The following is a 14,171-nucleotide window of genomic DNA, read 5'->3' as shown; positions in this document are numbered from 1 at the left end:
CTGAATACATAGCTGCTGCAGCTTGCTGCTCCCAGCTGTTGTGGATAAGGAACCAGTTGAAAGATTTTGGTATTTTCTATGAAAATGTACCTATTTTATGTGATAATACAAGTGCTATTAACATTTCTAAGAATCCTGTGCAGCATTCCAGGACAAAGCATATTGAGATAAGACATCATTTCCTAAGAGATAATGTTGAGAAAGGTCTTGTAGAGCTGAGTTTTTGCAACAGTGAAGAACAAATTGCAGATATCTTCACTAAGCCATTGGGTAAAGAGTCTTTCTGCAAGTTTAGAGTCATGTTAGGTCTGACTAGGTCAAACTAAGAGACCTCTCTCAGCTGTTTTCCCCAATGATTGGCTAATTAAGTATTCTTTAAATGTGTGTGTGCATCATACCTTTGCAATCTGTCTATTATCTCAATGTTAATTGCTTATCTCTATGTGAGCAATATTGTAGCTAATCACTTTCAGGATTGAAGGTCATATTGAACAGATAAGCAACTGTTTCAGTAACCCTACCAGTAGAGGAAACAGCAGCAAATACGAACGGATTAATTTTGAAATTAATTTCAAATTAAACCGTGAGAAAAATTTTTATATTCTTATTTGATTTTAAAATCTTTCAAATATGGCAGTTATTTTCCTCTGACGGCAATTTGTTCTGACAGTTGCAATTATGGCCAGTTGTTCATTTATGGAAGTTATTTCCAAATCAAAATAACTTCCAAATATCTTCTGATTCTCTGATTTTATGTTTGTCTCTATAATTTCTCTTGCTATATATTTGCTTCCCTTTCCTTGCTCCGTGATTATTCATCATTCATCAAAAATTCTCAACTTCTCTCTCTACACAAGATCAATTCTTCGAAGCTTAGACTAGCAACAATGGTGAGAAAGGCTGGAACTGGAAGGAAAGGAGGTTCCAAAGGAAGTTTGGCTAGTTCCCCCTCTTCAAAATCTCAAGAAACAATCAAGGATGTTCTTATGAACGTCTCTGAGCAGACTCCTTCACAAGCAACACCAGAAATCAACCCCTCTGAAACTGAACCCATCAAGGTCGTTCCCTTGAGACAAACTCCTTCAAAAGAGAATGTCTTGAAGGAAAAACCTGTTTCACCATCAAAGACTAAAACTTTAACCCCATCTCCACAAAAATCCAAATCCAAAAAGGCCCCAAAAGAAAAATCCATCGAAACCCTCACTCAAATAACTGAAACCGTTTCTTCAAACCCCAAATCACCATCTGAGGGGGAACCTGTTAAAAAGATAGCCAAGAAACTTGAAAAACAGTTAGAGGAAGTGGCTGATGAAGGATTGGATGAGGAGATGGAGGACAAGAAGATGGAGGAGGATCTAGATGTAGTGGTGACCAAGGTGGTTGCTGGTACCACTACTGGTTCTGTAAGGAAAAGGCAGACTAGGGCTGCTTCAAAGGTCATTAAGGGCTCAGAAGAGAAGGAGACTACACCATCTGAGCCTAAGAGAGGAGAGAAAAGGAAAGCAACATCATCTGTTTCCCGTATCTCCAAGGCTGCTAAAGGTAAACAACCTGTTAACCCCAGTACTGGTGCAACTTCTTTAAGTTCTAGGACTGTGTTATCTGGTTGTGGTGTTGAGAATGAATATTTTGATATTCCTGCTTTGAGTCAAGTTAAGGAACTTCTTGAGTTCCAAGGATGGATGTCTCTGTTTAATGATTTAAATGATGCTTTTGTTGGTCCTGTTCGTAAGTTCTTTGTTAATCTGAAGCAAAACATTGATATGTCTGTGGTATCAACTGTTTCTGGTAGTGTTGTACATGTTTCTGAGTCTGTTTTATCTGAGTTGCTAGGTATACCTAGAGATGGTTTTGGTAGATATAGCAGTGATGGGTGGCCCCTAATGGGAGGAGTAACACCTGAGGTAGTTACTCAGTTTTTGTTTGGAAAGAAGGAAGAAGCTGGTTCCCCTAGTGACTTTAGGGAGGCAATTATGTTGGTTCTGCACTCCATGCGTTTGAAGGTCTTTCTGCCCAAGGGTCAAGGCAGAGGTACTGTTAGGATCATGGACATGGTCCTGATCTATCTGATCATGAAAAAGGTTAAGGTAAATCTGCCAGCTCTAATGATGGAGCACATGCTGTACTGCCATGCTTCATCCCACAACTCCCTGCCCTATGGTTCCTTTATCTGCAAAATCATCAAGGAGCAGAATCCCAAGTTTTCTTTTTCTGGTGAGGTGGTGAGTCTTCAGTTGTTCTCCAAGAAAATACTCACTCAGAAGAAGATTGACTACTCTGGAAAGAGGCTGACTTTTGTAGGTCAAGAAAGTAGCCCAAGGGATGAAGGGAACCAGGAGGAAATCACTCCTGAGGATGTGGCAATGCTTCTTGCCAAGTTGGAAAGGCAGGATGAGAGGATAATAAAGTTGGCTGCCAGTCTAGTGCAGGCTGAAGAAGAAAGGAAGCTTGATAAGCTTATGAACAACAGGAAATTCCTCACTATTTGCAGGGTGATTGATCACCTGTTGCCCCCAGAGTCTGGGATGAAGTTTGACCCCGCACACTATAGGATCATTGAGACGGATGATGAGGAATCCTCCAGTGAGAAGGGTCCTGCTGATGAAGAAGGAGAAGGCTCTGAGGAAGAAGAAAATGAATCTGATGAGGAAGAAGAAGAAGAGAAAGAGGAAACAGAAGAAAAGGAGAAGAAGGAAGAAGAAAAGACAGATGAGGAAGGGTCTGACTTCGAGGAGGAGATCAACCCAGAGGGTGAAGAAGAGGATGAAGATGATGATGAATGATCACTTCAGTCTCCCCCTCCCCTTCCATTAACTGCCATAATATTTGCTGTTCCCCCACACTGCTAGACTGTTTTTAATGCAGTGTGGTTTCTATTATGTTTCTAACCTTCTGGTGTGTAATCCTGAACAGTTTTAAGTTTTTTCAGTTTTATGTGATTGAATAACCTGTTTGTGCTAACCTGCAGCATTGAGATTGATCAGTGGTTGAAACTACTGATTTTTGGCTTACTTGCGATATTTTGGTGTGCAATTCTATTTTTTGAATGCTTTTTAATGATGCCAAAAGGGGGAAAAGCAGGTTGAAGTTTCTGAAAAGGCCTTGTTAGACAATTAGATTGAGTCTTTTATTTCCTTGAGTCAGATAATCACAAAAACAAGTTAAAATAGAGGGAACAGTTAGATTAACTAACTGTTTCAGTGTCTTTTTACAAAAATCCAAAAACAAGTTGTTTCTTTTAAATAAAGATGGCTATCCTGGTCAGTCATCAGTGTCATAAGTCTTTTACACAAGATATCCCTTGTGTAGAAAGTCTAGTAGAAAGTCTTGTCTTCTTAAGTGTAGATTAGAACTTTCTTTACTTTGCTGTTTCTCACTAACGTGCAGGTGCAGGAAACTTCAAAGTGTTTGTCATCATCAAAAAGGGGGAAATTGTTGAGTCACTTAAGGTTTTGAGTGATGACAAACAGCTGACTAGCTGGTTCTTGCTGGTTTTATATTATATCAACTGACATTTTGAACAGGAACAGCTATCCCAAGTACTTGAGGCAATATGAAGTCCTTTTGAATCAAAGCATTCAAGAAATCTGTATCAGAATGTTCTATCAAGGAAGGCCGTCAAGACTTGAAGATTATGAAGTCTCTTAGATTAGGATAGTTGATCTTTGTAGTCTTTATAATGTTAAGTGTGCATGGATGTTTGTACGTGAGCTATTTGTATCCCTTACTTAGAGTATTTAGTGTTGTAGAGATCAGGAAAAGTTGACCTGATCCCTAGGACATTAACAGGTCAGGAAACAGCTGCTTCGTAGCTTGTTTCATGAACCTGGACATTAGTTCAGTAAATATTTTCTGGAATATATATTTCCTATCCTTAGAGAATATTTACTAAACTAATTGATTCAGTTTATGCAAAGTTGGAGATGAATTATTTCGCATATAACTTAGAATATATTATTCTACCCATTTATGGAAAGTAGAATAATATCTTAGAATATCTCTTATTTACAAAATAAAAGATATTCTATTTACCTAAGTTATGATCTGAAAAGATCACGAAAGATTTCATCTCCCAACCTTATAAAAGCATAAACTCGATCAGAATTTCGAGTGAGCTTTTCTGAAAATAATTCTCTATCTTTGAAAGCTCGAAATACACTCTAAGGGAAATAGTTAGTTCATCTCTTACAAACTATTTATGCACACAGTAAGAATTGTTTTGTAATTATCTCTTGTAAGCTTTGAGTGGAAGCATTTAGAGGGAAACAAAGGGTTTGTATTGAATCACTAAGAGGTTAGTGATTGAGTAGCATTTACGAGTGTGAGTGCAAGTGCTTGTGAGTTCAAGTGCGAAGTGACACCTAGAGTTAGGTGTGGGGATCACGAGTGTGATCATTTGTAATTGCTTTTGTTTTTCAGAGTTGATTAATAAAAGTAATTAGGGTAGTGGAGGACGTAGGCTCAGAGTTGAGCTGAACCTCGTTAAATCTTTGTGTTGATTATTTATTGTATTTTCTGTTTCCGCTGCAGGACCAGTTCATCATCTGGTCCCCCTACATAAATAGAAGAAAATCCAATAATTTCTAACACTGCCCTGTACTCAATTCAACCCCCCCCCCCTTCTTGAGTACCAGCTGCACTTTCAGTGGTGAACCTTTTTCGACTTTGTTTTTACAAAATGCATTTTTACTATTTTGAAAAGGATGATTTGTCGGAAGGAATTGACGATGGAAATCAAACCAAGAAACCTTACCACCATGTTCGAGCCAAAATGCATTGCTTTTCTCCATGGAATATGGACGAGCCTTCTTACCGGCTGTGGTCCAACCAGATAACATACCATAAGCCGGGAAGTCACTAACGGTCCATAGGATGGCTGCTCGAAGATTGAAATTCTGTTTTCTCGAAATATTGTAAGTATTTACCCCAACTTCCCACAACTGTTTCAACTCATGTATGAGCGGTTGCATGTAAACATCCAAGTTGCCCTTAGGGTTTTTAGGACCAGGAACGAGTAACGAAAGAAACATGAACTGTCTTTTCATACACATTGACGGAGGCAAGTTATAAGGGGTCAAAATGATAGGCCAACAAGAATATTGTCCCCCAAACTGACCATGTGGAGCAAATCCATCCGTACATAGGCCAAATCGAACATTACGAGGTTCAGACGCAAACTCAACTTTCAAGGTGTTTCCACGCTTCACTATCGCTAGGGTGTGCCATTGTGCCTTGAACTCGAGGATTTTTAGCATGCCATGTCATTTCCTCGGAAATGTTTTTAGTTGCAAAAAGCCTTTGCAACCTAGGTGTGATAGGGAAATAAAATAGAACATTCAAAGGCACTAAGCTACCATTAGAAGTCTTCTTGTATCGGTCGCTACCACACACCCTACATGTAGATAATTGAGCATCATCTTTCCAAAACAACATACATACTTTCGGGCATGCATGAATCTTTTCATGGGGCAGCTCTAACCCCTTAACAATTTTCTTGACCTCATAGAATGTCTCGGCCATGTGGTTGTTGTTAGGAATTGCTTCATTAACCAAAGAAGCAAATCCATCAACACATCTGTGAGGCAAATTATACTCGCATTTTAGGCTAGTGATTCTAGAAGCCATCTCTAACACAGACAATGAACTCCCTTCGTATAACGGTTGTTCAGAAGACCTTAACAAATCAAAAAATGGCTTGGATTGTGCATCAGGCTCCTCCTCTAATGAAACAACCGCCTCTTCGGAATGCCCTTGATCTTGAGACTGACCAAATGCATCCAAAACCATTTCACGATATTCATTTGACTGCCTTCCACGAGTTCCAGGAAACCCTTCCCCATGACACATCCACTCATAGTAATTGGGTAAAAAACCACTGCGATACAAATGAAGTTTAACCGTATCCGCATCCCAAAGACGTTTGTTTTTGCATTTAAAACATTGACACCTAACTTCATTCGGGTTGCTACTCTCGGGATGATCTTCCACATATTTAAGGAATTCATCTACCCCCTTCAAGAACTCGGGATTAATAGAATTCCCAACCTTCCTTTCGTACATCCAATTACGTTCTTTTCGTTTTATGATTACAAGTTCTACACAACTAACACATATGCCATTAATCACAAAGAACATTATATATTAATTACAGATCAAAGTGTTATGGAAATGCAAATGAGAAGAGAAATGATTTCCAAGGGTCCTTATCACTCCAACCTAACCCATCCTTGGACGTTCAATCTCACTAGTGAATGTATGCCAGGATTTCAATTCTATGGAAAATCCGCCAGCATTTCCCTACAGTTCTCCAAGTACACGATATAGGCGATTAGAAACACCTATATATGTACCTAGAGAACATTGTAGAGAAATTATAAGCAAGGATCTTCCTTAGAATTAAAAAAAGGAATACATTCACCACCTAAGTGAGATTAAACGTACAAGGACAGTCCCAACCGGGGACTATTCAAGACATACTCCTAATGTGTATACCTTGAACGGGTGTCTAGAAATATCATTATGTAAATGATTTATTTAAAGATATTAAAACTAAACTAACATACAAAAAATTATACAAATATATCATAATTAAACTTAACATAAACAAACATATCATAAAACCATAACATTAGTATAAACAAATCAAACCAAAAAAAACCAAACTGAACTAACATATCATAATATTAAATCTAGTAACATGCATTATATAAAATTAAAGTTAAGTAAGAAACATTATATTAAACTAAACAAAACTAAACTAGATTATAATGAACTAAAGTAATCTAACATACATCATATTAAACAAAACGAACAAAACCTAACTAAAGTTTCATAATATTAAACTAATCTAATATACTTTAGTAAAACTAAACTAAATTAAACCACATTATATTAAAATAAACTAAACTAAACTAACATACTTACAAAAAAGTAAACTAAACTAAACTAAACTAATATACTTACAAAAAAAAAAAAGTAACTAAACTAAACTAAAACACATTATATTAGAATAAACTTAACTAAACTAAGTTATGTTAAACAAAACCAAACCAAACTAACATACATACATTATATTAGGGTTTGTAATGTGACTAACCTTTAGATCTGCACTTCTTTTTGACAATTAAACCATCTAATTGTACAAATCCTACATACAAATATTAAAAAAAATAATTAAATTAAATAAATAAGGGTTTATTATTAAAAAAAATAAAATTGGGGAAACGACAACTTACCATAAAGAGATGAAAACTGCCTTCCTATACTGCTTCAGCCACGGCGAGGGAAGGGAGGAGGCCGGAGGCTGCAGTTGTAGTGGTCAAGGAATCAAGTCAGATTTGAATGTCATTAAAAAAAAAACGAAAACAAAAAAAAAGTTGTTAACTGACCTAGACGCGGCGCCGGCAACAACCAGCAGCGTCAACGGAGGCTCGACGGAAAACAAGCCGCCCCTTCGACCGCCGTTATCTTTCTCTTTCTCCTTCTCGTCCTCTTTCTCTTTCTCCTTTTCGTCCTCTTTCTCTATTACATTCTCTGCGGCGTTTTGGTCTTCGTCGGCAGCGGATGGGTGACGAACGGCGCTAGAAGCGTGACGGACGGCGGTGGTGTGTGCCCTTTTTCTCTTTCCCTCTCTCTTTCTCTCTCCTTCTCTTTTTTCTGTCCGTTGCAACGTCCTTTCCCCTTCTTTTTTTAAGGTTAAATCAATTTGGGCAATTTTTTAAAAAAGGCTTTTATTTTCCGACGGAATTTTCCGTCGTAAACCTATTTTCGACGAAATATTCCGTCAGAAAAAGAAAATAACGACGGAAAATATTTTCGTCGGAATAATTACGACGGAAAATTCGTCAAAACTAGTTAAATCCGTCGATATATTGCGACGAAATATATTCTGTCGGAATTTTTGAATTTTGCGACGGAAAATAAGGTCCGTCGGAACCGATCCGTCGCTATTTAGCCTATTTCTAGTAGCGTCTTTTTATGTACTAGTTAAAGGGTAAATGTGTAATTTCCTCAACAAACAGTAAATGCAAGTTGTAAACAGTAATTGGACAGCTCATCAAAAGTACCGAATAAATGACCACGCTTTTTCAATATATTTACAGAAATGCCACCAGATTAACAAAAATTCGTTTATCTGATACTTGTATTTGCCTGTTGTTCTTAAGTCATCTAAATTGCATAATACAAAGTATAATATAATGTTGTATTTGTATTTCATATGTTGACAATTTGTTATGTTCTTTTAGACTTTTACTAAATTATTAGTTTATTTGAATATTACTAATCCAATATGAATTACCTTGATATCTTTAATTTTCATGTGTTATAAGTGTATGGTAAATCAATTTTTTGCAATTTTGTGAAATTATATTAAACTTTTTTGTAGATATGATTTGTGTAGCCGGTGTTAGTTGAGTTTCGAATTCTATTAATGTAGGCCCGATCGATAAAATATTTCTGGATCCGTCCTTGTTTTCCTATACGAATGGAGGTTCCTCGGGTCTAATATGTTTTAGGCCCATAATTGTTTTCTTGCTTTTTTTTCAAAATTTTTTTTTGAACTCTTCAACTTCAGTTCAGCTCAGTTTAATTCACTTCATTTCCTAATTTTTTTCTATTATAAACAATTCAATTCAGTTCAATTCAGTTCAGTTCAGCTTAATTCAGTAAATCTAAACAAGCCCTAAGTCATATACAATGGACGGTTAGTTGTTATTAAATTTTATAAGGGGTTTATATAAATAAAATACACTCGTAATACTAATTCAAAAATAAATATAGCTCGAATTTTATACCTCTAATGTCAAGATTATTGACCCTTACACTTGAGTAATAAAAATAGGTTTATGAGTAGGGATGTCAGTGGGGCAGATCAGTAGGAGACTCGCCCCATCCCCACCCACTGGGGCGGGGATGGGTCTCAATTTGGTGGGTGGTGGGGCGGGGCCGGGATAGGGATAAAAATCATACCCGCCATGGGTGATGGGGCGGGGATGGATTTTAGGTTGAACCTGCTCCATCCCCACTTCATACCCACCCGCCTAATTTTGTGCCCGCCCCATACCCATTTCCTTATATATTTACATTAAATATATACTTCGTACTTTTTTTACTATTTTAAATATAAATTAAGTAATATATATATATATATAGTAAAAGTATAATATTTTGTAATAATAGACTTAAATTATAAAAAAAATTGTGTAACTTAACAATTATTATTATTATTTTTTATTATAATGTAATATAGTTGTATTTAGAAGGTGGGTCTTAGGTGGAGATTAGGTGGAAGTGGATATCCAAGTGGGGGGTGGGGTGGGGATGGTTTTGGAATTGTACCCGTCGGGGCGGGGATGGGATGGGGATGAGAATGTTAGGTGGGGATGGGATGGGAGAGCCAACATCCACCCCGTCAAATTGACAACCCTATTTATGAGGTTTTATTTAAGAAAATAAATTATAAATATAAGGATAGTACCCGCACGGCCGCACGTCTTGCGTTATTATTAATATGACTTTCAAGAGTAGAAAAATAATTAAGTATTTATAATTATGACTAAAGTAATTACAGCTGACATCATTACTATCCACTTATCAGCCTTTTATGAAAAAAGTTCCCGCCAAAACTATTTGTGACATCACTATTTTTTAAGCTAAATTAAGGTTTGAAAATGGTTAATTAATTATACATTTTCCTAAAAGATTTTATATTTAAATTGACTAATTATACAATTTTCTAGGTATAAAAAAAAAAGAGGTGGTGAGACTATTTCATTTTCTTATTCTTATAAACACTATCTTTTCACCTACACAGTACATTAATTTACATATATTGTACGAATTCGGGGTTTCCAATTTTCCACTCTATATGTAATTCATCAATTTATTACTATGTATATTTTGCTTAAATTATTTATACTATGCATTACATACAAGTTAACAAAAAAAAAAAAAAAAAAAAATTGTTAAAATCGTGCATTATACGAATTGAATCAAACATTATTGCAAAAATAATTAAATTGGATGGAAACAAAGTTGATGAAAACTTAATTACTTTGTCCAACAATAAGATAAGATCGATACTTAATTTGGAACAAATGACCTATATCATCACTAAATATTACAAGTAATATAATTGATCACAAGATCATTTATATGAAAGATAATGCGTTATAAAAATAATAACCTTCATAATCAAATAATGATGGTATTCAAACGGAAAATTCCATTCTCATCATTATTGATCACACTTTTAGCTACTTGACTTGATGTTTATATACTACTAGCTAGTGTAGTAGTATAGCAACAAAAAGACAATCATATTAATTGAAAACTGAGAAAGTAGATAGTAGAGGAATTGCTTTCAAGACATTCTTCCTCCTTGCCACTACACCAAAGGTCTCATCCATGTTCAACTCTTCGGTTCCATTTGGTAACTTCCAATCAAAATGGTAGAGCAACATGGCTAGCACGAGCTCGATTTGTATGATTCCTAGTCCTATTCCCGGGCAAATCCTTCTTCCGGAGCCAAATGGAATCAGTTCAAAATGCATTCCCTTGTAATCAATTGAAGACCCTTCAAATCTTTCAGGATTAAATTTATCTGGGTTTATCCAATAATTTGGACTTCTTCCAATAGCCCATGCATTAATGTAAATTCGAGTTTTTAAAGGTATTTCATAACCATCGATTTCACATCTCGCCATGGACATTCTTGGGATCAAGAAAGGTGTAGGAGGATGAAGCCTGAAAGTTTCTTTGATTACAAGCTTCAAATACTTGAGCTTGTCCAAACTTGCTTCATTTATAAGTGTCTCCGTTCCTTTGAATAGTTCTCTCACCTCATCTTGTGCCTTTTTCATTACCCTAGGGTTCTTTATCAACTCAGACATTACCCACTCGATTACTGTTGAAGATGTTTCGCTCCCAGCAATAAATAGCTCCTAATATAAATTTACATACATATGACATTATTAAAAATTGTGCATGACATACATTTTATGATAATTAGACCCTCCACAAATCTTGCATAGTTTTGAAAGAATGTCATCTTAATCTATCTATACTAGATATTGAAATTAACTCCATTGTAAATAAATTAAATTAGTGAATTGTTTGTATGTAACACAAACATTATTATAGAGACCCTATTGATAAAAATATATATTGAGAGAGAGATAAGAATCACAAATGTTAAATAAATTTACATACAACAACCAAATTAAAAGTGAAAAATATCATCTAGTTCATATCAAACAAACAATTGATGTTAGCAATCAGTTTAGTCCAACTTACCAATACTACTGCCTTGATGTTGTCGGTAGAAAGAGAAAACTCGGTTTTAAGACGTACATTGTCCTTGTGAAATTTTAGAAGAGCATCAACCAAATCTTCGTTTTCAATACCTTGTTTTTTGTTAGACATATGGTCTTCAATTATAGGATCAATAAATTTGTCAATTCTCTTGACTATCCCTTGAAGTTTCCCTTTCATCCCACTTATGGTGTTTATAAATTTTAATGATGGATATAAGTCTCCAATTGAAAAGCCGGAAGCAAGCGCGGTCATATCTCCTATAAGTGTTTTAAACTCATCTCCATCTTTGCCTTTCTTGTTCATTCCTAATCTGGTGCATGTAATACAACTTATTAGAATTCGGCTAATATATGTAAACTGAAATATATATGGATTGAATAATCTACCTTAATCAATTTTTTTTTGCCAAAAAACTAACTAATCTGAAAGTTGTACGTTAATAGTTTAATGCATGGCTTGTTTGACATTGCATTTTCTTTTCAAATTTCAATTTTTATGAAAACAAAAAACCAAAATGGAATATTAAGCGCTGGGTATGAGCTGAGGAGGGCCCATGCTGCATCCACACTTCAAGCCCAAACGGGCTCTCGTGTGAGGGGGCGTGATAGAGTATAAAACATATTCTTGGGCCTCAACTATGAGTTTAAGCTTTTGGTTGAGATGGTCCACTAACATGGTATCGGAGCCAGCGTGACACAAAGGTCACAGGTTCGAATCTCATCCGCCCCTCCTCCAAAGTAGAATTAATTCGCACCAGGTATGGGTGGGCCTGTGTTGCATCCACATTTCAAGCCCAAAGGGCCTTTCATGTGAGGGGGAGTGATAGAGTATAAAATATATTCCTGGGCCTCAACCATTAGCTTAAGCTTTTGGATGAGTTGGTCCTCTAACAAAAAAAAAAAAACAAGTTTTCTATTGTCAGATTTTTAAAATTTTCATGAATGTAATAAGTTTGACCAAATTTTGGTTCATTATAGTACTTATATTATACTTCCTCCATTTTAATAATTATTGGAATAAGGATGAAATTATACATTCCAAAGCACATTTTATCTGTCAAATGTCTATAATTATATAAGAATAAGAGTAAAAATTATAAAACGTTGATATTGTAAAAGTATTTTATGGGACGAATCTAACAAGATCCCACATGACTATATTTTACGTGAATCATATTATGTCGACAAAGAAGAGTGTTGTAATATTATTAGAACAACGAAAGTATGATTTTTGAAAAACTTAAAAAACAGAATACCATATTAATGACTAACAGGCCGTAATATTTTTTTTATGAAAATGCTATTTGATAAACAATCGTGATAAAAAATATATATTTATATATATATATACCTTAATGTGATGTCAAACAAGAGGGAAAAAATCCGGCTGCTAACATTAACCACAGAGCCAGCCTGAGAAGCTAAAGACTTGACAAAGTCCACCACCTCCTCCTCTCTTATGGGCCGAAACGCCTGAATACGGCGGTGGGTAAAGAGTTCGAGGGTGGCGATTTTACGGACTTGGCGCCAATGTTCCCCGTAGGGACTAAAAGCGATGTCACCAGAGTTATAGAACGCTACTTCTGGCAATATCATTGGAGGCCTACTACAAAGTAAAGCATCATGAGTTTTCATCACTTGTTTCGCCAACTCCGCCGAGGAAATGATCACCGTAGGAACTTCTCCTAGGCGGAGGTGCATGATTGGGCCGTGCACACTTGCTAGCTCGGCGAGGCGGTGTTGGGGGAGAGTGGTTTTTGATACTAGCTGATGAAGGTTGCCTATTAAGGGTAACTTTGGAGGTCCTGGTGGTAGATTTTTTGGTGCTTGGTTTTTAAAAAAGTAAAGTATAAAATATGAAATGATGAAGAGTATTGATACTACCCAAAGAGCCTCCATTTTGTAATAGTGTTAAGAGTTTTAATTTATTGAATTGTATGATTTAATTGAGTTAGTGGCAACTCTATATATACGTGGGATTTGTGGAACTAAGTCTTGAGCTTTCGTTCTTTTGAATGGCTTGCTAGTGGCATAGTAGACTAGTCTCACGAATTGCAAATTTAGTGTAAACTAGCTAGCTAGATAGTGAGTTGTGAATCTTGTGAATTGATTCCTATTACTATTATTCGCCTTAAATTGAGTGTTAGGATTTATTCCTACCACATACTTTAATCTTCATATCAAATTAATGGAAAAACTCAAGTAAACCCTGATTGATAAACTCGAGTAACACCTGACCGAGTAACCCCTAACCGAGTAACCCTTGACCGAGTAACCCCTGACTGAGTAACCCTTAACCGAGTGAACCCCTCGAGTAACCCCTACAGTCCGAACCCTTCAGGTAACGAATTCCATGCCCGAGTAATTCAATTAACCCCTAACTGAAAACTCAAGTAACTCCTAACTGAAAAACTCAGATAACCCCTAACAAAAAAACTCGGATAACCTCTGCCTCATGGTGCGACCTGCTGCATTAAAAATTTACACGGAAAAAATATATTACCTCCGTTAAATATTAGTTGCAACTTTGGAAATATTTTATATATTACAAATAATACCCAAAGTTGCAACTAATATTTAACGGATGTAGTAGTCGCCAAAGTGGAAAGTGAATATTAGACAATAAATACTTTTTGCATAGGATAGACAAAAAAAAAAAAAAAAAAAAAAAAAAGGTAATTGGAGGGAAAATCTTCAACTAGTGGATGATATGTGTCATCACTGATTTTGCTTTTAGTACTAAGTTTTTGATGATTGATTATTGGTATTATTAAAACTCAAAGGAATAATATATTCACCACATGTGTCATTCTTATGTGATAATGAAATTTTAACCGCACGCTATATATGAATAAG

At 35.8% G+C, this 14,171-nt stretch overlaps 1 pseudogene across 1 annotated transcript; it reads right to left on the bottom strand.

Annotated features, from left to right (window-relative positions):
- Positions 1-10,322: 10,322 nt before the first annotated feature.
- On the bottom strand, positions 10,323-13,225 carry LOC145636607 (desmethyl-deoxy-podophyllotoxin synthase pseudogene; annotated as a pseudogene). The gene is made up of 3 exons (XR_014114141.1): positions 12,667-13,225; positions 11,296-11,626; positions 10,323-10,943 (listed from the first exon to the last, which is right to left on the bottom strand). The product of XR_014114141.1 is annotated as a desmethyl-deoxy-podophyllotoxin synthase pseudogene (transcript).
- Between the last annotated feature and the right edge of the window lie 946 nt (positions 13,226-14,171).

This window comes from Chenopodium album, chromosome 6 (genome assembly GCF_948465745.1).
Source record: "Chenopodium album chromosome 6, dcCheAlbu1.1, whole genome shotgun sequence".
Taxonomy (NCBI): Eukaryota; Viridiplantae; Streptophyta; class Magnoliopsida; order Caryophyllales; family Amaranthaceae; genus Chenopodium; species Chenopodium album.
Note: the sequence above shows the minus strand (reverse complement) of the source record. Positions and strands in the feature narration are given on the sequence as shown.